Source organism: Agelaius phoeniceus, chromosome 8 (genome assembly GCF_051311805.1).
Source record: "Agelaius phoeniceus isolate bAgePho1 chromosome 8, bAgePho1.hap1, whole genome shotgun sequence".
Taxonomy (NCBI): domain Eukaryota; kingdom Metazoa; phylum Chordata; class Aves; order Passeriformes; family Icteridae; genus Agelaius; species Agelaius phoeniceus.
The window spans coordinates 11669650-11692127 of record NC_135272.1 but is presented as its reverse complement, the minus strand read 5'-3'; the positions used below and the strand labels follow the sequence as shown (position 1 = coordinate 11692127).

General features: G+C 53.0%; 1 protein-coding gene across 1 annotated transcript in view; it reads right to left on the bottom strand.

Annotated features, from left to right (window-relative positions):
- Nucleotides 1-20757, bottom strand: part of TNR (tenascin R) — an 83132-nt gene extending 62375 nt beyond the window's left edge. The window contains exon 1 of the mRNA XM_054638331.2: nucleotides 20557-20757. The gene's annotated coding sequence lies outside the window, so the exon portion shown is untranslated. The remainder of the gene's footprint in view (nucleotides 1-20556) is intronic.
- Nucleotides 20758-22478: the final 1721 nt, after the last annotated feature.

The window sequence follows — 22478 nt, the reverse complement described above, 5'->3', positions numbered from 1 at the left end:
AGAGCAGGAGCAGTGCCCCTGCTCCTTGAGGGGACACTGAGGGATTGGAGTGGTTACAGAGAGAGCCAGGAATCTGCTCAAGGATGGGGAAACTGCCAGCCTTGGAGAGCTCAGTCTGCTTAGTTCATCACCAAGATTGAGAGCTGGCTTCATGGCTTCCTATAAGAACTGTCAAGGCAGGGGAAAACTAAAAAAGGTACTAAAGAGCCCTTTAGTACAGCACAGGAGCAATGCTGGGCCCTGAGGCAGGCAGATTTGGGTGACTGATGCAGGCTGAGGGGAGTGAGTGAGAGCAATGGGCATCCCCAGGGCTCCAGGGGGTGGGAGCGATATTCCTGGAGGTGGGAGTGATATTCCTGGAAGTGGGAGCTATATTCCAGGAGGTGGGTGCGATATTCCAGGAGGTGGGTGCGATATTCCTGGAGATGGGTGCGATATTCCTGGAGGTGGGTGCGATATTCCTGGAGGTGGGAGTGATATTCCAGGGGTGGGAGCGATATTCTAGGAGGTGGGTGCGATATTCCAGGGGTGGGTGTGATATTCCTAGAGGTGGGAGTGATATTCAGGAGGTGGGTGCGATATTACAGGAGGTGGGTGCGATATTCCTGGAGGTGGGAGCGATATTCCTGGAGGTGAGTGTGATATTCCTGGAGGTGGGTGCGATATTCCAGGAGGTGGGAGCGATATTCCAGGGGTGGGTGCGATATTCCTGGAGGTGGGAGGGATATTCCTGGAGGTGGGAGTGATATTCCTAGAGGTGGGTGCGATATTCCAGGGGTGGGTGTGATATTCCAGGGGTGGGTGCGATATTCTAGGAGGTGGGTGCGATTTCCAGGAGGTGGGTGCGATATTCTAGGAGGTAGGTGCGATATTCCTGGAAGTGGGAGCTATATTCCAGGAGGTGGGTGCGATATTCCAGGAGGTGGGTGCGATATTCCAGGGGTGGGAGCGATATTCCTGGCATCCCTGAGCCCGGCGGGCGGGGGAGCTGGGAGCAGCTCGCAGGTAATTACCAGCCCTGCTGTAAGAGGGGATGTAGTGGTGTCGGAACGCCCCTGGGTTGTTTCCCACAATCGATAAGCTTCATAAATAATGTATCCCTCGGGGGGGAACAGCTACCTTGCGCTTATCAGATTTTGTACTCGTTTGGCTTAGCCACGCTAAGAGGGAACGGGACTGGGAGGGAAAACTGAAGCTATAAATAAATGCAGGGCAGTGTAGGGGCAGGCACAGGCAGGGAGGCCAGGCTGGGTCACCCCCATGCTGTGCAGCTGCCCCACAGACACCTCTGGGGAGCTCTGGAAGGGGAGAGATGCTTCAAAGCTAATGAAGGCAAAGGGAGCTGCTGTGAAAAATGCGTATTTTATGATTGGCTTTTTGCAAATATTCATATGAATATTATATGTGTTGTGTTAGAGAGTAATGCTGTATTAATTCTCTTAAGTAGTGTTGTTAAATACAGGTTTAGGTTATAAGAAATGTTAAAATAGAAACTATGCTATGTAGGATACTTTTTTAAAGAAAGGACTCGCACTGAGATAGCAGCCACAGGACACCTGAATCTTAGAGAGAAAGAGAATTTATTGCTCCATTATCAGAAGAAACGAACTTCTGCCTGCCTCGAGGCACTGTCAGGATTCAGAGGAGGAAGCTGATGATGACCAGACAGAATCCTGTGTTTGAATGGAATTTATGCATCATGTATGAGATGTATGAATATGCAACAGGCTGTTGCTTTTAAGGGTTAATCCTCTGTTAACGTGGGTGCCCTGACTGTCCTTAACTCTTTGTTTCTATTGTGTGATATTGTCCTAATCCAAATTGTCCAAATTATTATTACTCTAATTGCATTACTATTTTTATAACCATTTTATTACTATTAAACTTTTAAAATTTTAAAAACAAGTGATTGGCGTATTTCACACTGCCATGCAGACACAGCTAGCAGCTCCCTGCACCACACTGTGCCCTCCCCTGCAAAATCTGGGGGAAATTTTCCTAATTCAGGCTTGGTTAAAGGTACCCGAAGAAATAGAGATTAAGCACTTACTTAGCATCACTTCCCTGCTGTTTTTTTGCTTCACTTGCCTAAGAGAGCTGAGCTTGCTGCAAACCACGGGCAGTGCCCTGCAGGAGGGATGTGGGGCACCATTGCTCTGCCATTCCTACAGGGATTTGGGAAGAGCATTTCAACACCCAGCCATGGCCTCTCCACAGCTCAGGAATAGCCTGGGAAAGGCTGAACACAACACAGGACAGCAGGAAATGTAAACTGCTCTGGGATCAAGGGAAAACATTTAACTGAAAAATTGGGAAGCAGCATGAGGATGGAGACTGGTTCTTCTGGCTTTTGGGTCTAATCCATACCCACAGTTTTCCCCTTAAAAAGTATAGCCTGGGATTACCTGAGAGAGCAGATGGAGGAGCTGCTTCTCTACCATGACCTGCCACCTGCACTTTGGGTTTTATACCAAACAAAAGGAGCGAGGAGCTGGCAGGAAGCAGAGAGCGTGGTGGAAAACAACCCTGGGATTAAAATAACACCCTCAGTCAGCTCTGGCCAGCAGGTTTGTGCTGCACAGCTGGAGCCAGAACATCTGGAGCTTTACAAATGAAAAGAAAACACAGGTTCCCTCGCTGTAAAACACAGCTATGATGGGCAGCAGAGCACAGAGGCTCTCCCCAGCTCCAACGAGACGGAAACTTTTGGCGAGCTCAGTGAGTGATTCTGGGGTTGGAGTGAGGCAGCACCATCTTCCACAGAGCCCCTTGTGAGGGGCTGATCCTGAATCCACACTCCCTGAGAGCAGACTGCCAACAATCCATCACCTCCTGGCTGGGGCCTGGGGCAGAAAAGCTTTTCCCACCCATCCTTTGCAAGGGGATGCCACAAACTGCTGGGCTGAGGAGGGAGAGCCCCTGGGAGCCCTTAACTGCAGCTCAATTACAGCTGTGCTACAGCAGCTGAGGGATCATTCAGTGTCTCCAGACTGAGCTTTGCTCCTTGCAACAAGACAGAAACCCCCACGCAGGTGCTGCCGGTGCTGGGGACATCTCTGATGTGCCAAGAGCTGCTGCTGCTCTTTCCTTGCAAAGCACCAGCCCCAGGGACTTTGCTGACAAGTGGTTTTCTGCATGTGCCTGGCCTGAGAATGCCCATGTACAGCTCTGACTGTAGGGATAAATTAATATTTGCTCAGCAGCTGTGCAAGGGGCTGGGTTTGCTCCCTTCTGCCCCCACTGCTCCCCACTGGCTGGGAAGCTTTGCTCTGGAGCCTGGCTGCTGGAACATGCAGCTGCTTCATGGTTTAAATTTCACCTTTTTTGGGGCTAGCACCATCTTCTGATCTAATTTTTGCTCCAACCTCCAACCTTATTATGCCCCATGAGGGACTGAGCCTTGCTGCTGCACTGGGAGCAGGATTGCATTGCAGGGACTGACAGGAGCCAACCCGTCCCCATCAGGGCATCTCTCCATCACCATCCCTCAAAAAATCCCATGCTGATGTGGCTGAGGCTTGTTAGAGCTTTCCAGCCCCCATCAAGGCTGCTCTGGGAGCTGGAGCCCAGATGGTCTGAACAGATTACTGCAGCCTCCTGGGCTATCCATCCCAGGCACTTTGGCAGGCCTGAATTTCCTCCAAATGACAAAATGACAAAAATAAATAAAATCTCTCAGCATTAAATACTGGGAAGCCCGTGAAAAAAAGCTGTGTACACAATGAAAACAAATATATGGTTAAATAACCTCTCTAACAGTATTTCTATAAAATGCCTCTCTAAATAATGGCAAGTGAAAGGCTTGCTCTGTCCTGAATAACCTCAGCTGGGGAAGATTGTCTGTATCAAATCATTGCTGCCAGCCGATTAAAAATGAATTAAACTGAATGGAAAACAAGTCCCAAAAGATCCCTTCCCCTCTCCCAATTCAGGGGCAAAATAAAAATAGCAATAAACCCCAAAGACTCCAGAGCAAGCACAGCAGAAATCATCCCAGCCTGAGGGTGAAGCAGGTGACAGGGACCTGGGGTGGGATGAAATGGGATTAAATAGGATGAAATGGGATGAAATAGGATGAAATAGGATGAAATGGGATGAAATGGGATGAAATAGGAAACCTGGCCATGCTCACTCCATGGAGAGGTTGCAGGACCAGGTGTAAGAGTCCTAAGGGATAAAGGGGATGCTGATACAGATTAATCAAAATAACCTAAATAACCTAACCTAATATCCAGTCCTTCGCCTCTTGAACAGAGCCCTTTTTAAATTTTAAAATAAAAATAAAAAAGAAATAAAAACAATAAGATTGGAGTCAGCTGAAGTGACTTTTTAACATTTCTCTCTTATTTTTAGCAAGCCCAGCAGAGCCTTGGCGTCAGTAGATCCAAAGGAAAACCCAAAGTCCCAAACCTCAAGTGTCAGCCAGATAAAACCATCCCAACAAGAGCTTGCTCCAGGACTGAGAGCCAGCAGGAGACGATTTTTCATGCAGCAAAATCCCATGCCAGTGTGCTTCCAAAGAAAACATCCCCAGCAGTATCACTGTGAGCAATGAGAGGGAAGCAGTGAGCAAATCCTGTGTTTGGTGCCCCCTCTCTCCCTGTTTTCCCCAGGAAGACTCAGAATAACAGAAAATCCTCAAATGTTTCTTCTCTTACTTATTTTTCGGTTGTTCCCACTTTCTCAAGTATTTTCTCAATAACTGCATAGGAATTGTTGGGTCCCACCAACACCCAGCTGGTGCTCCAAGGTCCTCCCTGCCTTGGGATGGACAAGAGGCATCCTAGGCTGGAGCAATGAAGGAGAAAGGTCCCAAAATTTTCCTCCACTGAAGGTGTGCTAGTGACAGTGCTGCAATGTCCCTGTGGTCCCCTGCATGAGCTGGACACAGTTTCAGGTCTCAGGGTGGGACTGCTGGCAGGATTCACATCACCAACACTTCTTGGACACCAGCATCTTGTGAAGGACAGTCCAGTGGCCACCTCTAGGAGGAGTGTATCACACAGATGATTTCATTCTTTGCCTCTCACTGTGTGCCTCTGATACAATAAAGAAGAATAATTGACAACCAGTGGGACCTGCCATGCTGACACTTTAAAGACAGCCTATTTTGAGACACCAGAACTGCAACTCAGTGGTTCTAGAAGTTGTAAAAACTGTTGTAAAAAACTACTTTTAGTCCAAGTGGTTGTAAAAACTTGTCTCCAGTGATGAGGGGAGCATGACTGCTGCCAGGTCCTTGGGGCATGGGTGTCCCAGCAGGGTCCTGAACAAGGGGATTGTCCCTGATCCCCACCAGCATCTGACCCTGTGGGATGTGTGGACACCTGATGGCTGTGGGGGAGAGCAATGAATCATCAAGGTGGGCTTTTTCCCCACCCCAGACCTGCTGTAAAAAGTGCATTTAATCCCCTAGCCAGTGGCAGGGAGAGAGTGGAGTAAGCCAAGAGCAGAGCTGGGCATGGAGAAGCTGTGGCAGGGGCGATTTGCTCCTCCAGGAGATGCCAAAAATGCCTCTGTGCCTGATGAGGGGATCTGCTTTTTCACTCTGCCTCTCTCCAGCTTTCCAACACCAGGATACCCCTGCATTTTCTCCACCCTAAAACCAGCAGAACCCCCCATGATGAGTGTTACTGGGAGCAGCATGCATGCAGACACATTTTGGAGCATCTTTTCAGGGTGCCAGGTGATGCCATCAGCAGTGCAGCCTGCCAGGGGCCCATTAAAGGAGGAATGAGCACTCAGGAGCTTCTTGCTTTGTTTCAAACAGCCCTTGCCACTCAGGGCATAGAATTCATGTCTGAGCAGATAGCTGGGAAAATAGGAAGCCAAATAAAGCTTGGTGGGGGAACTGAGCTGCATTTGGGACATGCTGGGGTTTGATTGTGTTTCTGTGCCCTCCAGAGATGCCAAGTGGGCCAGCACCATGGGTACCACACTCCCTGACCTTCAGCTCCTGCTGGTGCTCTCATTCTGCTTCTTATTTGTCCCCCTGCCTTTTCTTTTGAGTCCTGCACATTTACCCAGCCCTCCAGGCACCCACTGCTTTATTCACTGTCTCTCCTGCCCAGTCTCTACCTTGTGCTCCTGGTCAGAGCCTTACCTATTTATATCCTTAACCTCTGCCTCCCTTTCCTGTCTCTGTGCCCACACATCAATCTTGTTATGGCCTCCATCAGGAGGGAGCCACTGCTGCCTCACCTCTGTGCCCTCTCTCCTGAGCCACCCTCAGCTCCATCTCCCCCACACTGCAAGATGAGCTGGAAAGCAAGATGATGAAGGAGCATCAGGTGCAGGAGCTCAGCACCCCACACTGTGGGAGCATCCCCTCCCCGATGCACTTTTTGTCTGATTTTGGGGGTTGGACTTTGCTCTGAGTACAGATATCAAGAAACTGCAGGTGACAAACACCCAATCTCCTGCATCCTTTCCCCTGGGGATGCTCCACCCTGCAGAGGACACTGGGTTTGGGGACAAACTCACATTTCAGACATGTCCTGAGGCTGGCACCTTTCCCCAGCTGCAATTCCAGCCTGGAGGATCATCAGCTCCCATTCCCATTGTCCCATTCCTGCACCCCTCTGGCTGCCTTGGTCCCACAGCTCCCTGCCTTCCCTGGCCTCCCTATTCCCACTCAAAGCTGCCTCACAGAGTCCAGGCTGTAATTTTGGTGCCTGCTCTCCCTCCCCAAGTGGTGGGAATTTTCCTCTTGCTGATTCACACCTCTGGCACGTCACATTGGATTTTTTTTAGCGCTGACGCTGGCTGTGCTCACCCCAGGGAAAGGCTAAAACCCCAGGCTGCTGCTGCTGCTGCTCTGGGGACTGGCCCTCTGCCAGCCACGTGCTGCCAACTCAGCCAAAAAAACCTGCATCTGTGCTGAGCAAACCCAAAGAAGGGGTCAAATAAGGGAAATTTCAGGGGTTCATTTTCTCCCTGCCTCCCTAATCCCAACCCTGGGCTCCCAACTGACTCCTCATGCTGAGTACAGCAAATCTCCATCCTCAAAAAACCCATTTTTTAGTATAAAAACTCTCTGGCTTTTCCTTCTGGACCAGTAGAGTGGCATAAAATGTGGAGGGCCCCATGGCCATCACCTGCATCCCTGGTGGGATGGAGCCATTTGCAGCTCTGGAAGGGTTTTGGGCAAGGGGAGCACCCTGAACCTCCCATGGGCCCCTTTTGTGGGGTTCAGCAGCTGGGTTGGGTTTGTACCTCTGCTAACTCCTCCTGGAAATCATAATTATGGGAATGTCACCCCTCCCTCTGCTTCTTCTCACCTCCCTACACATTCCACCTCTTACAGAGGGATCTCACCAGCAGCAGCACCTCATGCCACAACAAGCACTTCCAAAGGACTCCTCAATTAATTTGCTATGTTGGGAGCTGTCTTTTGCTTCTTGCTGCAGAAAAGGCTCAGGCAGCATCCTCCTGCCCAAACAAACCCAAATTTCAGCATCCCTGCCCTGCCTGCTGGCTTTGCCTGGGATAGGAAAACCCCACTGAGCCTTTTTGGGGCCACCACAACTCCCAGGATGTCACAGACATATTTTATGAAAAATCCTCTTGTTAGGATCTTTTCTCCTGAGAAGCTGGGAGGCCTCAGGAACAAAATGTAACCAATGGTTATCTGCTGCTGTGGAATGCAACAGGTGCATCTGTGATTGGTCTCATGTGGTTGTTTTTAATTAATGGCCAATCACAGCCCAGCTGTGTTGGGACTTGAGTCAGTCACAAGATTTTATTATCATTCTTTTCTATTCCTTTCCTTGCTAGCCTTCTGAAGAAATCCTTTCTCCTATTCTTTTAGTATCGTTTTAGTATATCATTTTCTTTATTATCATCATTTAATATTAAAAATATATATTACATATTATATATATAATATATATAATATAGATTATATATTATATATATTCTATATATAATATATTATATATATATATAAAATATATAACATATAATATGTAATATATAATATATGATATATAAGATATATAATATAACATATATAATATATATGTTATATTATAATATATATTATATATAAGATACATTATATATATTATATATTATAATATATACTATCTATTTTATATAATATATAGTATATAGTATATAGTATATAATATATATATTATATGTTATATGTTATATATTATATATATTATGTATATTATCATCATTTAATATATCATAAAACAATAAACCTGCCTTCTGAAACATGGAGTCAAGATCCTCATCTCTTCCCTTGTTGGGGTTGCCTGCAAATCCCACACGTGGTGACCCCGAATGAGGAACATTCCCACACCAGGGGACATCTCCTGTCCCCCCCATGGTCCTGAGGAGCCCAGGGAACAATTCTGGAGCCACCAGCCCCAGGGTCGCTCACTCAGAGAGGCTTCAGCTGCGGGTACAGCTCTGCCGCGGTGCAGGGAGGAAGGCCAGGGAATGAAAATACAGTAATTAACGGGTGATTCACAGGGCGGTGAGCGCTGCTGCCTGTGATGGGGACATCATGGGACACTTTCCATATCAAATACACCACAAATACATCATGAATGGATGATTCTGGCTCGTTTCCCCCCCCCCCCCCCCCCCCCCATCTTTGCATTAAATAATTTATTTCCAAGCGAGGAAAAAGGGAAAGGAGAAGAAAGGACGCAGGTTCCTGTGGGTGATGGTGGGGAAGGCTGGTACCCAGCAGTGTCAGGAGTTTGCAGTGCCATTGCCGTGGTGAACCCAGGGCTAGGACAGAACAGCTCCAAGGGGAGCAAGGGGGAGCTTCCCCCTCTGCAAAGCCCTGCAGGAGATGCAGCAAGGCAAGGAGTTCCCTTTCCCTGCTCGTATTATTGGGGTGTCACCCACTGAGCCCTCAGCGTGCAGCCCAAGCCAGCAATTAACTGCACGGGTGCCTCTCTCATCTGGAGTGAATATTTTTATCAGGCCCAACTGAGGAATGTATTTCTACAGCTGTCTGCAGGATTCAGGAGGAAATACCCCCAAAAACCTGATTTTTCAGCCCAGTTTAATTTTTAGCCTCATGAGGCTGGCTGGTGGTCCCTCCTGAGTTACAGGTGAGAGTCTAGAGCATCCCAAAACATCCCAGCCTGGGATGCAGGGCTCATCCCTGGGTCTGGGCACAGCCACGTCAGCAGCTTAGTGGGATTTGAGAGAGGATTAGACACCAAAGGGGATAACAAGAGAGGATAAAAGATTAGTGGGGATAAAGGACCCTGGCACATGGGGATGAGAGGCAAATATTAATTGCCTGGGGTTGGGGAGGCAGGTTCCCTCTGGGACTGTGATTTATGGCTGGGGCCAGGTACACTGATGTGGCTGCAGCCAGTGCCTTTCCCTAAAAAAAACCTGAGATTTTTCCCCAGTTTGGGTAGAGAGGTGCACACATTCACGGGCAAAAAGGACTTGAAAGGGAAAATAATTTTGAAGAAAGCATCCCCAGCTTGGGGTCAATTTGTACTCCAGAGATTTAAGTCTGTTGGAGTCCTGTTTAATGTGAGCTCAGTGTTGGCACTGAACAGGTAAATGATGAAGCCTGCTGTTTTCTGTGGTGTGGCATCCCCCAAATACACTTATTTTAGGAGGAAGGGAGCCCATGCTGGGCTGAAACTCAGCAGCTCCTCTGGGCCAGCTCTGCAGGGCCCCTGGCAGAAGCAGGAGCAGAGGGATGTGCTGCCTGCCCCACCTCCCTGCTGCCTCTTGTTCTTTTCTTTTCTTGCTAGGTTGGGGAAACACCTCAGGATTGCTCAGAAATGATGTTCAGTCCACACACCTTGGATCCCACACTGGGAGGATGCAGGACTGTCCCAGGGGCTGGGGGTGCCAGGCCACCTGCCAAAACTCAACCAGAGCTCTGCCTGCCCCTGGGGCTGTGGGACCCAAACTCCTGCAGGCTTGGGAACTAAAGCTGCCAGTGCCAACCTGTCACATTTTTCATCTTTTATGGAAAATCCTTTCCTTGGGATTTTTCCTCCTGAGAAGATGAGAGGCCTCAGGAACAAAATGTAAACAATGGTTATCTGCTGCTGTGGAATGCAACAGGTGGATTTTTGACTGGCCCATGTTGGATGTTTCTAATTAATGGCCAATCACAGCCCAGCTGGCTCAGACAGAGAGTCCGAGACAGAGCCTTTGTTATCATTCCTTTCTGATTCTATTCTTAGCCAGCCTTCTGAGGAAATCCTTTCTTCTATTGTTTTAGTACAGTTTTAATGTAATATATATCATAAAAAATAAATAAATCCTTCTGAAAGATGGAGTCAGATCCTCATCTCTTCCCTCATCCTGAGACCCCTGTGAGCAGGGTCACACCCACCCACCTCATGGCAGGCAGTGGCTTCATCAAGAAGCCATCAGGGCCAGGTGCCATGGGCTGTGTGTGGAGTGATGGGGGTGCCAGCACTGCCTGTGTGTGGTTTGGGGGGTCCCTTCTGTCCTATAGGGATCCCTGTGGGTGGGATCCTTGCCCAGCATGGGGGGTCCACCCAGGGCTGGATGGCTTCAGAGCAGCACTGTGGGGAGAGGAGGGCAGGGAGCTCTGCAGCCTAACCCTGACTGCACTCAGCATCACCCTGTCCCAAACCCTGCTGCCTGTGGGAGAGGAGCACATCCCTGGGGCAGGGCCAGGCTTGCAAATGCAAGGATCCTCGCCCATGGGCTGCTGATTTGCTCCTGAAATCCCCCCCAGCCAGGCAGGCTGCACAGGAGGGAGCTGGGCAGGAGTGAGCAGCACCCAGACGTGCGGGATGCAGGGACAGCACTCACACCCCTCCTGCAGCTGCCTGCAAAGCCAGCACAATGCTTTATTCTCCCTGGGGCACCCCCAGCTCCATCTCTGCCCTGCTCTGCCCGGCCCTGGGCAGGGAGGAGTGCTGCTGTCCCAGCTCAAGGGGGACATGCACCTTCCCCAGCTCCCTCGTGATGCTCCTGGTGCTGCTGGTGCACTGTCCCCATCAGTGGTGTTGGAAATCTGCTTTTCCCAGCTGCATCTTGCTCTGCCCTCGTGGGATCCCTCAGGAATTTTCACCCCAGTTTAATTTTAGCCCCCAGGAGGGTTTCTCCTGCACTTACACCAGGATGTGACTGGGACATGCAAGGCTGGAGTGGAAGGCAGCTCTGCTCCTGCCCAGGAGGATACAAGGGCTGAGGCTGGGGTATGATGAGTGAGAGATTGCCTGGGATTTAACAGGCTTTTTAAAGAGCAGATGTAAACCCCAGCCCTTGCTCTTTAGAGTCATTAAATGTCCCCTGGTTCATTCTGCAAAGGGTAGGCACATTAACCTGCTGGCCTGGCTGCCCTCTGTTAACCACATCCTCATCACACCAACTCCCCTGACATTTGAAACTGCTCCTTTTTCCAAGCCCACTGCCTGCTCTCATTGCCAACCCAATGTTTTGAGGCTGGGCATTTGCCTCTTGTCATTCCTGAGGATCTTACAGCATAAATCAAACTATGGAGGAAGAAGAAATAATCTACCAAAGCATGAGGAATAATCACCTCCATCACAAAGAGATTAATTTTTGCTTGAATTAATACACTGAAAACTGCAGGGAGAAGCCCTCCCTTGGGAGTGAGGGGCAGGGCAGAGCATCACCCCTGCCAGGGCTCACAGTGCCTGTTCCACCTCCCATTTCTATGGAAACCTGCCCCCCTCACGCCTCCTCCTGCCTGCACTCTTGCTAATTTAAGGAAATCAACTTTCTGCTCTCTGAGGAGTTGCCTGGATGGAGACAGGGCACTGGGGCAGGCAGGGATGTCCCAGCCCCTGGCAGGGCCATGCAGAGCTCAGGGTGGGTGCCTGCTCCTGAGCAGGGAAAGGCAGGACTGCTCCTTATCTCAACACTGCTCATCTGCACTGGCTCCTTCCCATGACTGCCTCTCCTCTCCTCTCCCAACGCTCCTTATCTGTTCTCCCCCCATCTCCATCCCCAGCTTTGTTTGCATCACTAAAACACTTGTCCAGGTCAAATGATAAACACATTTCCATTGATTGCTGGGAAGAAAAAGCCCTCCAGAGCAGCAGGTTCCTTGCTCTGGGAATCAATAACCTCCAAACCCCTCCATCCCCCTCAGGGGGGAGGCAGGGCTGCATGGAAGATGTGACACCTGAGGATCGTGTGTGACATGAGGAACCTGCAAATGCCCCTGGCCTCTCCCAGGCTGCCCCCACGGAGGACAAACCCTCCCAGCTGTGCCCCAGCCCTTCAGCCCCTGCATCCCGCTCCTCCTGCCTGGGGCTGGGCAAACATCCCCATTTCAGGCTGGAAACCAGGGATGCAGGGAGGGGACAGCAGTGAGGGGCAGCCTGCTGTGCTGCTGGAGGGCCCCAGGCTGTCAGTGCACTGCCCATGGGGGAGCTCCTGTGCCTCTGAGTGAGTGATTCAGCTGCAAAGCCACAATCGATGGAGAGGAATTTAAAGGGATTAGAGATTTTGCCACTGCTGCAAATGTGGTGCTCCCCATGGTGGTCTCCCCTCCTGGAATGCATGGGATTCATGAATGAGGTGTGTGACCCGTGCTGAGACCCCTGGGTACCTACAGGATTCATTCAAGAGGCTTTTTTTAGACCCAAAATGCTGAACAGCACAGAATTTACTGTGCAAAATGATGCTTTGCCCCCCTGTCCAGTCAGTGCTTCATCTCCTCTGTGGCAAAACATACAGGAGGCCAGTGAGCCTCACCATTTAGTGCAGGGAGAAAACAAATTCAATTAAAATAATAAATAATGAATGAGACATCATTAACAGAGACATAAAAATTATAAATAATAATCTGGACTGGGAAGAAACAATCCCAAGTGCTCCACAGGGCCCATATAAAGCACCAGAGCCCTGACCCCAGGGAAGCAGCAAAGCAGGTGTGGTGGAGCATAAGGAGCTGTAATGAATTCAGAGTTTCCACCAGGCTTTAATAAAGTCCTTCTGCAGAGGCTATTAAGGGAACTAAGATGAGAGGTGAAAGTTTGTTATGGATTAGGAGCTGTCTAAGAGAGGAAAAGATGAAAGAGCTGAGAAGTGATGAAGGCACAGGATGAGCTGGGGAGCCTGGGACACCTCCCCCCCTGGAGAGGGCCCTGGGCCATGCTGGGGCTGCAGGAGGATGAGCTGTGCCCCCTCTCAGGAGCTGGGCTGGCTCTACAGCAGGAGCTAAAGCTCATTCATTGCCAGGGTGGGCACTCATTCTAAAGGAGCCCTGCCCTGGCTGCTGGGGATGCTGGGGATGCCACCACCCCCACAGCATCCTGCAGGGTTCAGCAGGGCAGCCCAAATCCCCCAAAGGGCTGCCAGGCTCCCCCAGCCCAGCCCCACTGCTGCTGCCAGCCAGGGCCCCTGGAGCACAGCTCCATCCAGCAGGGATTCACACCCAGCTCCAGCCTGATTTTCATCTCAGGGGGTTGGGGCTGCTGTGGGGACACGTCTGCCTCTCCCTGGAGTGCCAGCTTTGTGCCTATCCCGTGCTGAGAGGGCTGGGATGACCTTTCCCAAGGGCAAAGAAGCCTCTGGGGCACCCAGAAGCCGAGGGTGGGGTTACACCCCCAGTCCCCGCAGTGCCCCCAGCCCCCGAGAGAGAGCTGCAGCCACCCAGTGCCTCCTAACCCTGCCCTGCTGGATGGATTTCTTAAATTGGATTGTGACAAACATTTAATACCTAATAGAGCTCACACCAGCACAGTTAATTAAGAAGGTGACTAATCCAATTCACTCGTGGGAGAGCAGAGAGTGAGGGAGGGAGTGAGGGAGGGAGGGAGGGAGGCAGGGAGCCTGCGTTGGTGAGGGGAGGGAGCAGGAGAAAATCACTTCAGCTTCCATCACCTGGTGTTTCATTTGGTGTGTGCACACACACCATGAAGAAGGACTTTCCTTGCCTGGTGCCAGCTCTGGAGCTGCTGAGCAGAAGCTGAGCTGGCCCAGGCTCTGTGTGAGCTTCACTGGGGTGCCAGGCCAGCTGAGGGTCGGGGTACTGGCACTTGGAGCCCCCTTGGCCATAGAGATGCCCTGGGTTTTGTTTTAAAACACCCTCCAGGGGATGCCGAGGCACAGACACTGCAGAGCATCCCCTGCTCCACACTGGGACCGGTCCCAGGCAGAGCCAGCTGTGGCAACATCTGTATGCCACTCACAGCCCGTCCCCCCGGAGTTGATAAATAAAACAAGTGGAGTTATTTTGGCCCCGGGGACAGGGCTGTCTCCCGGAGCACAGAGCAGCCCTTTCTCCGTCTCTCAGTGCCGCCCGAGTTCATTGTCATTCCCCAGTGGAGAACAGGACGTGGATTGAGCCGAGGTGCCCATCTGGAGAGCCGGAGAGAGACTCTGTTCATATCAGCGCCCAATGGCATCAATGGCGCTTTTAAATGAAGCCCAGGGGCGAACAAAAGCTCGGAGCGAGGGAGAGCGAGTGGGGAAAGCCGGGGAGGGCTGGGATGGAGCCGGGGAGGGCAGAGGGGAGCGGGGATGGAGCCGGGGAGGGCAGAGGGCAGCGGGGATGGAGCCGGGGGAGGAGGGCGAGCGGGATGAGCTGGAGAGGAGCACAAGGGGAGGAACACAAATGGAGCAGCTCCGTCTAAAGCAGGTTTCCTACAGAAAATGAGGCAGCTGGAGGACTTTGGGGTGCGGGCAGCAGTGCCACCAGCGTCAGGTAGCAGGGATGCTGGAGCAGCATCAGCCCCTGCCAGCAGCACCCAGCGGGGCAGAGCCCCGCACCCTCATCACTGCAATTGGTCCTCATTAAGCACGGCTGGCAAAAGGGGATGCTGCCTTAATAGCATGACAGGCAGACGGGTTAAAATTGGAGAGGAAAAGAATAAAAAACGAAGCATCCCAAAGGAAAACCAACCAACCTGTGCCCAGGTGTGCTGCCAGTGGTTTCCGAGGGCACCTGCACTGAAAGCACCTGCGGGGAGCCCGGGGTTGTGCTGGGGTGATGGGTGCATGTCACACCGAGTGATTAATGAGGAATTACAACCACCAGCTCATCCCTCCTGCGGCCGGAAAAGCCCCCAGGGTGCTCCCAGCATCCTCCCCCTTGCAGGAAATAATTACTTAGGTTAAAATTATTTACCAAACGAGGCAATTCTCGGCGTGCTATCTCGCAGCCGTTCGCCTGGTTTACATTGTTGCTAGTGCTACGCAATAAATTAACTGCGTAATTAAAGACGAGTTTAATGCTGATGCTTTGCAAAGGGATTTTCTTTTAAGTCTCTCTGTGAGCAGAGCGCGCTGTAGGTGAGGGGCTGGCAGGACACCGATCCCCCACGACAAACGTGTCCCTGGCTTGCCCAAGGGACAGCGAGCAGATCGAATCAAATCAATCTGCATTTTAATTACCGACCACGCTCTCTCCGCAGGGAGCGGAGCCGCCTGCAGTGGGAGCAGCCAGAATGGCCTCGGGCAAAGCTCCCTGCTTGTCCCCGTCGGATTCAGCAGGGACACGGATGGGCTCCATCCATCGACGGGACCTATTCCCCACGGTGGTGATCAGCCAAGCGAGGCTGCAAAACCCCACGGGGATTCGAGGACTCGTCCACCCGAAAAAAGGAGGAAAACAAACATCGCACTTTAGGAATCCACGTTTTTGGTGATTTCTGCTGACTAACATGATTTCAGCCAAAACCAAGGAGCCATCAGGGAAACAGCTCAAGGGCTTCCCTAGGAAATATCTCCTTCCTGGGGATGAAGCTCTAGGAACACGATGGGGATGGAGATCCAGCACGGGGACCACTGTGTGAGCCAGGGCATGCCCTGCTCCTCCTGCAGCTCCTCCATCCTGCTCCAGCATGGTGTGAGCAGGGCTCAGGGTCACCTCCCGTGCCAGCCATGAGAGGAGAGCCAAGCCCAGCCTTTCCCATGCTGGCTTGGTGGGCACAGCCACCCCCCAGGGCCTCCTCCCACTGCCAGCAGCCCAAATGCATCAGTATTGAATGGGCAATCAATCCCCAAACCCAGGCAGCCAGGCCAAGGCTCAGCAATGACAGCAGCTCTGATGCAAACAGAGCAGCTTTCCCCTGGGACATGGCCACACTGGGTCCCAGGATGCCAGGAGGGCAGAGCAAGGCTTCTTCCTTCCACCAGGGAGGGTTTCTGCACTTCAGAGGGATATCAGCACCCAGGGGAGCAGTTCTGCTGCCAGGCCCCCTCCAGCTGCACCCCAGCCCTGAGTGCCCTCAAGTGGGACATTCTCCCCAAAGGAGTGGGGAAAGAGGAGGGAGCTGCCCTGGGGATGAAGGACAGAGAGCTGAATTGATTTCTCCCTCCTGTGATGGCTCTCATGAGCGGAGGGGAAGGAGAGAGCAAATCCCTCACCTCTGCCAAACCATCCTTCAGGAGAGCAGCCACTACCAAAGGACTTTCCTACACTTGGAGCAGCTACAGGCATTTCATTTCCCCAGAGTGTGTGGGATTTGTGATCTCCAGCAGGAGAGGGATTTCTGGCTGGCCCAAAGGAACATCCCACACCCACCCAGGTGCCAGTTAAACACCCCTGGATGATCTCTCCAGCAATGATCCACACCACCACACCCTGGCAACAGGCTCCAGATCTCATCTTCCCCGTGGTGAGCTGCTGGAGCTCCATCCACCTCGAGGAAAGAGATGGGGAGCACAAATCCCTCCCTAAAAGGTTTATTTAGCAACAAAGCTGAGAGAGAGAGAGGCAGGGAGGCCTGGGGTTGGAGCTGGGATGGTTTCTAGCATGTCCTGGGTCAAGCTGCCCACAAAACCAAACAGCTCAGCAGGAAAATGTTTGGATGAAGATCTCTGCTCACCAGACCTAAAGGGACCTCAGCAGGGACCTTCTACTGTGCTTTTTCTGGTGATTTTGGGGGAACCCAGACCCCTTCCTAAACCCCAGCCACCCCAGAGAGCACGAGGGGAGAATTTAGCATCCCACCAGTCAATCTGGCAGCAACCACCCCCAGAGCACCAAACCCCACACAGGAGGAGGAGAAGATGGGACATCCCACAGCTCTGATCCCCCACCTGCTCATCTTCTCCCAGTCTCTGCCATCCCAGATGCTCAGTGCCAGCAGGACAAGCTCTCCATGGTGGCTGGTTAGAAGCACTGTGTTTTACTGAAAGCAGCTGCTGGGAGCCAGGATGCAGCTTTGCTGCCTGGACCTTGCCAAGGTTCCTGCCCTGGGGATGGGAATTATGGAAATACCAGGCTTTGACATTTAAAAGTATCAAGGAAAATAAAAGAGGGGGGTAGGAGGGAAAGAACCAAACAATTACCTGGGGCTCATCAAGGAGCTGCTGGGAGAAATTGTGATGGCTAATTATAAAGGGAAAATTAATTCCAGCTCTGGGATGAAGACAACAAGCTGGGGGAAAGAGGAGAGTACAGGAGGAGAGGGGTCTCAGCCTGAGGATGGGATGTTTGGTGCTGAGATTTTGCCAAGGAAGGATGTTCCTTTGAATATGCCCAGTGGGAAATATTGCTCAGTGACATTCCTTTGGCCAGGTGAGGCAGGGATGATGGAGGGGAGATGCCCTCTCAGTGACCATGGAACCCAGCTGAAGCACCTCCCCTTGGAGCTGTGGCAGCCAACAGGGAAAATCTTGAACTGAGAGTCAGCTGAGATGGTGTTGGGCATCCCAGGGCTCATTTCAGGCACATCTGTAAGGGAGACCAGAACTGCCTTGTGAGTTATGAGGCTGATGAGGGGAAAACCCCTTCCAGAACACGAGACAGACAAATGACACCTGCTGAACCTGCCCTCTATTTTCTATATATTTTTTTTTCACATCCTATCCCCATCCCTTCTGATTTCCCTACTTTATTTCTGGAGCAGTGGGGTGGGTGGGGGAAGAGCAGGAGCCAATGGTGCTGTCAAACAGGGGGTGCAGAGAGCCTGAGCTTCCAGCACCTACTGCCATGGCACTCAGCAGCCACCTCCCATGACCCCAGCCAGAAACTGGGCTGAGACACAGTGGGAGCACCCAGCAGGCCCAGATTTCACCCTCTCTGGGATTTTGACCTGGCTGTGGGATGCTGCTCCCCTGGCTGGGACCACCTTAGGGATGGAGCAGGATCTGAGGCCATTGACATTTTGTTTCTCATTAGTGGCACAATTAACAGGCGAGAGGATTCCAGGCTCTGGCTGCATCGTGTCCCCGTCCCTCAGCTGCCTCCTGCTGCCTTTATCTCTTCTGCCTGGGCAGTTCCATCAATGAATTGACTTCTTCCCCTGCCTAATTTATGTCTCCTTTATGTTTGTTTATATAATAAGGTTAAACATCTACTTTACACCCTACATGCTTGTAGTTGTTAATTAGCCTTTTTCTTGGGTTTTATTGCCTTTGCTACGGGCTCTGGCAAGATGAACAGCAGCAAGGAGAGGGCTGGGAACCCCACGGACACCCTGTGCCAGGGCAGGAGCTGCAGCCCCCCAGCCCAGCAAGTTTGGGCACCTGTTACCCCCCAGGAGCCGTGGGTGAAGGGGTCAGAGCTGCAGCTGTGTCAGGGAAGGGCTCCCACAGGATTGGTTTCCACTTCTCAGCACAGTTTTGAGCTGTTTTAGGGGGATTGGGGAGCTTGGAGCACCACCATCAGGAGAACAGCAAGAGATCCATGGTGGCAAATTGTCCCTGCAGCTTCACCTTGCTGATGCTCAAATCCACCTGACGAGTCCTGGGAGCAGCTTTGGGGTGCAGGGCAGGGCAGAGCAGGGCTCTGCACCCCACAAACAGCCCCACGAACATGGGAGCCCAGGGGAAACATCAAGCTCAGCCCAGAAACAGTCTGTCTCTTCATCCTTGTTTGCCAGGCCTCACAGCCAAACCCAGCAGCAGCACCATGAGCCCCAGCAGCCAGCAGGGCTTTCCCTGGCTCTGTGGTCCTAGAGATGGATCCATCCCCCGCCAGGGCCCATCTCTGCCCTGTGGCTGCAGGAGAAGCCCAGCTCCCGAGCAGATGCCCTGGGGGGGAGCAGGACCCGGTGGGACTGGCGGTGCTCTCCTCCACCCGGCCTCCCCTACAAACCCGGGCATTCGTGGCTCATTGCTGTGAGCACCTGAGATTCAAGGACACAGCCAGGCTCACGCTCCTCCGGGGGTGCAGGAAAAGCCCCTCTGAGCCTCCTGCCTGCCTGCCAAGCCTCCTCCTCTTGCCCATTCCTCAGTTTCCCTGCCTGCAGACACAAGTCCCACGGGGATGCAGGGGCAGGAAGCAATGCCCAAATCTGACCCTTCCCTGAGCCCTCACCGCGGGAGATGTCTGCTCTCAGCTGCCCAGCCCATACACAGGCAGGAACTTAAAGAGGCGAGGTGCTCCCCATTTCCAGCCAGGACGGCAGGACACAGGGATGCTCCTTCCCTCGAGCCCCCTGCCGCTCCAGAAAGGGTCCCCGCACTGGGCTCAGCCTTCTCCGCCTCTCCGGCTGGATGGATTCTGTCAGAAGCCGCAGCAGGTGACTGCTAATGAAGCCCGCCTAATTAATGCGTCCCTCAGACACGCCCTCGCCGTCCCTTCCTCCAGGTGCTCCACCCTCCCCTCCGCCAGCCGTGACCTGGCCAAGCAGGCTCCGCTCCCTGCCTTTAAAAGTCGCAGCTGTGCCCAGGTTTAGGGAGCAGCATCCTTCAGCCCAAAGCTCTCTCCTCTTCCAGGGGTCAGCTCTCCTATGGAAAGGCAGCCTTGCTGCTTGAGCAGGCAAAAACCGCGTTCAAACTTTGGTGAATTGAAGCAGAAAGCCGGGGCTAAGGCTCAGCGGAGCCTGGGTGGGCTTCGCGTTCGCCGACAGCATCCAGGCGCAGGCGGGAGGGATGGAGAGGCTGCTCGGGTTCGTTCCCGGCTCCCGGAGTTGGGGATGCTGCTGCCCCCGCGGGGAGTGGGAGTCGTGGGCAGAAGGGAGGGAGCGGGCTGGGAAGGAGAGATGGAGCCTGGCATTGGCGGGGAGAGGGTGTGAACGAGCCCCCCAGCGCTGCCTGCAAGGATGCAGCAAGGAGCCTCCTCCGCCCACGAACTGTCTCCGTATGACGCAGGTGCCGAGAGCCAAATTTCTTCCATCTCATTCCAGCCACAAAAGGAACTTGCAGAAAGTGCAGGCAGCCTTTGCCACCCCCCAAAAACAACCAACAGACCCTCTCTCTCCCCTCGCCCGCGGCCGGGCCGGGCAGACGCCGCGGCGCGGCGGGGGAATAGCGGCTCTGCCCTCCGCCGCTTCCCTCCGCGCTCAACTCCCGGCCGAGGGATGGACAGGGGCAACACACACGGCAAAGAGCACGGGCAGCCGGGGCCGGGCGCGGCTGGGGCAGCGGAGCGCGGAGAGCTCTGAGCTGTGCCCGCGGAGCGCGGGGCAGAGCGGCGCGGAGCTCGGAGCCGCGACAGACACGGAGCTCGGAGCCGCGACACGGAGCTCGGAGCTGTGATACAGAGCTCGGAGCCGTGACAGACACGGAGCTCGGAGCCGTGACACGGAACTCAGCGCCGCGGAGTGCGGAGCCGGGGCACGAAGCCCGGAGCGCGGAACGCGGAGCTCAGAGCGCGGAGCGCGGAACGCGAAGGCGGAGCGCGGAGCTGTCCGCGGTGCTGAGCACACTCACCGGGCCGGGCCGGGCCGAGCCGGGCCAGCTCCTGCTGCTGCCGCCGGGATGCGCGTGGGGCGGCCCCGCTCCGCGGGTGCCCGGGCTCGGCCTGGCGCCCTCGCTGGCACCGCAGCCCCTGTGGCTGCTGCGGCCGAGAGCAGCGACCCCGGCACTGCCTCGCTGCCGCTCCGTCCTCTCCTTAAATTTCAGCAGCTTGGTCCCCCCCCCCCCCGCCCCCCGTTTTTTTTCCTGGCTCTCCCCTGCTCTCCGCTCCCCGCTCCGGGCTCTCCCGCACGCTCGCAGCCGCCTAGCGGGCAGAGGCGGCAGGCAGGAAAATCCCACCCGCACAGCCGGGCGGCACCGCCGCCGCAGCCCTCCCACCGCCCGCCGGGCCCCCGCACCCCCTCTTTATATAGGATCTTACTCTTCTAGTGTATTAATTACAATCGACTTCCAATCCTTAGAATCTGGTTTAAACCCAGAGAAGAGTAATAAACATAATCCTATTCATACTGGCCCTATCACTGACTCCAAGCATCCTCCTAACTGCACTAAACTTTTGACTCGCCCAAATAACCCCTGACTCAGAAAAACTATCCCCATACAAATGCGAATTCGACCCCCTGGGATCTGCTCGACTCTCCTTCTCAATCCGCTTCTTCCTAGTAGCCATCCTCTTCCTCCCATTTGACTTAGAAAACAGGAGGGTGCTCGGGGCACGGCCGTGGGAGAGAACGAGAGGGAGAGAGGAGAAAAGGGTAAAATGGGGTGCAAACAAAGTGAGAGCCAACCGAGTTTGACCTCTCAGCCTTGCTGGGGGTCTGGGTGCAAATACAGGCACAGGCATGGTCAGAGGGCTGGAATAGCTCTGCTGTGAAGGAAGGCTGGCAGAGCTGGCCTTGGTCAGCCTGGAGAAGTGAAGCTCCAGGGAGACCTCAGAGCCCCTTCCAGTGGCTATAGGGGCTCCAAAGAGAGGGCTTTGGACAGGGGCATGGAGTGACAGGAGATGGGGGAATGGGAGATATTAGGATATAGATAGGATATTAGGAAGAAATTCTTTCCTGTGAGGGTGCTGAGGCCTTGTCCCAGGGTGCTCACAGAGGCTATGGCTGCCCCATCCCTGGAAGTGTTCAAAGCCAGGTTGGATGGAGCTTGGAGCAGCCTGGTCTTCTTGGGGTGGAATTACATGGTCTTTAAAGTCCCTTCCAACCCAAACCATTCTGGAGTTCTGTAACACCACAGCAGAGGTGTGGATAGTACCCAAAACTCTGGGTTCTGACACCCCCCAGCCCCCCAGAGTTTAATTAACATTAGGGGAGGAAGGTTGTTACCCGGCTGGAAGGTTGGGGTATCAGTTGCACGTGACAGGACAGGGGAACAGAGCTGCCTGGGGAGGAGGGAGCAGGTAGCCACAGCATATTTGGAGCACTCTAATTCCTTTTAGCATCATAACCTACTGAATATTGAAAGCAATGAGCCTCCAAAAGCTTTTTGCTCAACAATGAGTAGCACTGTTGACAGTAGAAGGTATTTTTTTGCAGCTGAGCTGGTGAACCGAAGTTGAGAAGAGCAATTCCACCTGATTTTGCACAAAACTTGGATAGGTTTCTTGGCAAGCTACTTCCTCAGGTTAGAGACTCTGTCCTGGTATGTTAAAACAGACCTTTTTCAGTCACAGGAACAAGGTGGTCGTAAATGGTCCATGAGTCCTCAGGTACAATTTCATGTCCCAATTTTCCCACATTGCTTTGGGTAAATTACCTAATTTACCTCCTACCCCCATAAAAGGGAAGCTCAATGAGAAGTATAAAGGCCATTAATAGTGATGAGCTGTTCAGCTCTGTAGGTAAGTGATGAGCTGTTCAGCTCTGCACACGTGGATGTGTGGGGAGTCCTGTGCCTGCCCACAGGCATCCTGCACAGAGTGAAACCCACCACCC